The sequence below is a fragment of the Camellia sinensis genome, chromosome 9 (genome assembly GCF_055761805.1).
Source record: "Camellia sinensis isolate YWXY chromosome 9, ASM5576180v1, whole genome shotgun sequence".
Lineage (NCBI taxonomy): Eukaryota > Viridiplantae > Streptophyta > Magnoliopsida > Ericales > Theaceae > Camellia > Camellia sinensis.
Genome location: NC_138969.1, coordinates 44,853,192 through 44,857,500, shown reverse-complemented (window position 1 = coordinate 44,857,500; position 4,309 = coordinate 44,853,192).

The window sequence follows — 4,309 nt, the reverse complement described above, 5'->3', positions numbered from 1 at the left end:
ATCAGCTTAGGGTATGATGAGATATCACCCCTTATTTATAAATGAAGATTAGGGTTTACAAACAAGACAATTACAAGATGATCCCTGAGGGTATAACAATGATTACAGACCCTAGTGCCTTTCGGCTAATAAAATACTAAGAGACTTTCGGTGATTATAATATGCCAACACTCCCCCTCAAGCTGGTGCGAAAATATCTCTCATGCCCAGCTTGCCTAATATGTCATGAAACGGTTTATTTCCAATTCCCTTGGTGAGAATGTCAGCAAGTTGTTCACCAGACTGAACAAAAGGAGTACAAATGGTACCACTAGTGAGTTTTTCCTTAATGAAGTGGCGATCAATCTCAACATGTTTTGTCCTGTCATGTTGAACTGGATTGTGAGCAATGTTGATGGCGGCCTTATTATCACAATATAACCGCATGGAGTCCGTCTGAGCAATACCTAGATCACTCAACAATAATTTGATCCATAAAAGTTCACACACACCTTGTGCCATAACTCTAAACTTAGCTTCTGCACTTGACCTGGCAACCACATTTTGTTTCTTACTCCTCCAAGTAACTAGGTTGCCGCCGACAAATGTGCAATACCCTGAAGTTGATCTCCTATCAGTTATTGACCCAGCCCAGTCAGCATCTGTATAGGCTTCTACACGAAGATGATCATACTTTGAAAAATACAGACCCTTACCAGGAGCAGACTTCAAATACCTCAAGATTCTCATGGCAGCCTCAAAATGAATCTGATGAGGAGCATGCATAAACTGACTAACTACACTGACAGCAACAGCAATATCAGGACGAGAGTGAGATAGGTAAATGAGCTTACCCACTAATCGTTGATAGCTCCCCCTATCCACAACTTCTCCTCCTTCATCATCTCCCAATTTTTGATTGGGTTCCAGTGGGGTGGCACATGCCTTGCAGCCAAGCATCCCAGTTTCCTTCAACAGGTCAAGCACATATTTTCTCTGTGAGATAAATATCCCATCCTTAGAGCGAGCAACTTCAATTCCCAGAAAATACTTCAAGCTTCCCAAGTCTTTGATTTCAAACTCTTTGGCTAAGTATTTCTTCAACAGAGGTATTTCCCCACTATCATTGCCTGTAAGAACTATGTCATCTACATAAACAATAAGTGTTGTAGTCTTACCGCATGAGGAATGTTTCACAAACAATGTGTGATCTGCCTGACTTTGTTTGAAACCATATTTAAACATCGCCTGAGTGAATCTTTCAAACCAAGCCCTTGGAGACTGTTTGAGACCATATAATGACTTCCGAAGTTTGCATACTTTCCCTTCTGTTTGATGATCCTCAAAACCCGGAGGAATGTCCATATATACTTCTTCTTCGAGGTCACCATGGAGAAAAGCATTCTTGACATCAAACTGATAAAGCGGCCAATCTAGATTAGCTGCTAGAGAGAGAAGTACTCTGACTGAATTCATTTTAGCCACGGGTGCGAAGGTCTCCTGATAATCAATGCCATATGTCTGAGTAAACCCTTTTGCCACAAGTCTTGCCTTGTAACGCTCAATAGACCCATCTGCTTTGTGTTTCACAGTATATACCCATTTACAGCCCACAGGTCGTTTGCCCGTAGGTAACTCAGTCAAATCCCAAGTGTCATTCTTCCTAAGTGCTTTCATTTCCTCAATCATGGCTAGTTTCCACTCAGAGATAGCAAGAGCATCCTGATAATGGTTAGGAATGCTAACAGAGGAAATATTGGACACAAACGCCCTATATGAGGATGACAAATGAGAGTATGATACAAACTGTGAGATAGGATGTTGAGTACAAGATCTCACACCCTTCCTTTTGGCAATAGGAACATCAAGATCAATGGACTCATGAGATTCAAAATTACCTAGACTCTCATCAGAAGCAGGAGATGGCAGTGGAGTAGCAGAAACGGTCCCTTGTATCCAGTTAACTTGTTTTCTGTCGATGTCCCGGACATAAACATGCCCATCTTTATTCTTGGTGACAGTGGGTTCTATAGTTCCAGTAGAAGAGGGGGGTGCAAGAACAACTGGTTCTACCATAGGAGGCACAGGACTCACTTCTACCATAGGAGACACAGGACTCACTTCACACCAAGGCTCCCCCGGAAATGAGGACGGTGACACCGGAGAGGACAAGAAATAGGACTGGGACTCAAAGAAAGTGACATCCATGGACACAAACCACTTACGAGAAGAAGGGTGGTAACATTTATACCCCTTTTGAGTAGGAGAATAACCAAGGAAAACACACTTGAGGGAGCGAGGGTCCAACTTACCACGAGAGGGAGAGTGATTATGGACAAAACAGACACAACCAAATATTTTGGGAGGAATAGAAAACAAGGACTGAGAACCGAGGAGGACGTGAAGCGGAGCCTGTTTGTCCAAGACTTGGGTAGGGAGACGATTAATAAGATGGGCAGCGGTGAGAACATCGTCGCCCCAATAGGGTTGAGGCACGTTCATAAAAAACACATGCACCGAGCCATGTCAAGAAGATGCCGATTCTTGCGTTCGGCCACCCCATTTTGTTGAGGGGTATTGGTGCAAGAGGTCTGATGGATAATGCCATGAGTAGAGAAATATTGTCCTAACCCAGAATCTATATATTCCCCGCCATTATCAGAACGAAATATTTTGATAGTGGCCCCAAACTGAGTACAAATCATCTTATGAAAAGTGCGAAACACAAAGAAAACTTCACTCTTATCTTTCATGAGATACACCCAAGTAGCACGAGAAAAATCATCAATAAATGTAACAAACCAGCGATGACCTTTCACAGACAGAACACGAGAGGGACCCCAAACATCAGAATGTATTAATGAAAAAGGAACTAAGCTTTTATTCAAACTGGGAGCAAAAGAAGCTCTATGTTGTTTTCCAAGTTGACAAGACTCACAAAGAAAGTCAGACACATGATGATTTGCGAAACTAGAAGGAAATAAATGCTTAAGTAAATGAAATGAGGGATGCCCAAGACGCCGATGCCACAACCATACATCAGCGGGGGTAGTAGAAGACGTGGTGGAAGAATAAGCAAGTTTGTCCGGTTGATCTAGGAAGTAGACACCATTTTCTGCACTACCACTGCCAATTGTCCTCCCCGTGACAAGGTCCTGAAAAAGACAATGATCAGGAAAAAACGTCACACAACAATTCAAATCCTGGGTAAGACGACTTAAGGATAACAGATTAACAGAAAACTTGGGAACATGGAGAACAGAAGATAGATGCATGGTAGGAGTGACTTGGACTAAACCTTTTCCAGAAATGGAAGAAACAGTTCCATCGGCAATCCTAACTTTGTCCTGACCTGAAGAGGGCTTATAGGCAGAGAAAAGATCAGAGGAGCCAGACATATGATCTGAGGCACCAGAATCAATAATCCAAGGCAAAGATGTATGACACAGGAAAGCACAAGGAACAGATGCTAAGTTACCTGAGCGGGCAAAGGACGAGGAAGCGGTACTGAGAGCAGTAGAAGATCGGCGGTCCAACAATTGGCGCAAAACATCCTCCAGCTCAGTATCAGAAGCTTGGGTAACAGAAGTAGAATTAGAATCAAGGGTATCAACGGCACTAGACTGATGAGCCCGGGAATAGGAACCACGTCCTCGAGAGTGGCCTGACCAACCTCCTCGAGAACCTGACCGATCACCTCGACCCCCAGATGGAGTCCCATGAAGCTTCCAACATGTCTCACGAGTATGTCGCGGCTTCTTGCAATAATCACAGAATACAGACTCCTTAGCAGCAGACTGAGGAGGCAGGCTGAAGCCATCTCGAGGAGTAGACAGTAATGCGGAACGGTCAGTAGAGACAGGGGACATCATAGCTGACCGACGACTCTCCTCATTTTGTACATAGGCAAATGCCTCCTGTAGTGAAGGAAGGGTGTCCATACTCAGAACTCGACCCCTAACTGGATCATACTCCATATTTAGGCCGGCCAAAAATTTAAAGACCCGTTCCCGAGCAATGAACTTCTTGTACCCGACAGAATCAGTAGGGCAAACGGGCTTATAGTCTTCCAGGTGGTCAAGGCGTTTCCAGCCGTTGGTGAGAAAAGTGAAGTACTGAAGAACAATCTGCTCCCCCTGAAGTGTGCTCTCAATAGAGCGACGCAACTCAAATGCCTGTGAAAAATTTCCTTTGCGGGAATAGGTAACAGCCACAGCCTCCCAAATGTCCTGGGCAGTCTCCATGGACAAGTAGCCCTCACCAAGTTCTGGAACCATCGAATGGATAAGCCAACTCATAATCAAAGAGTTGGTAATCTCCCATTGGTCAT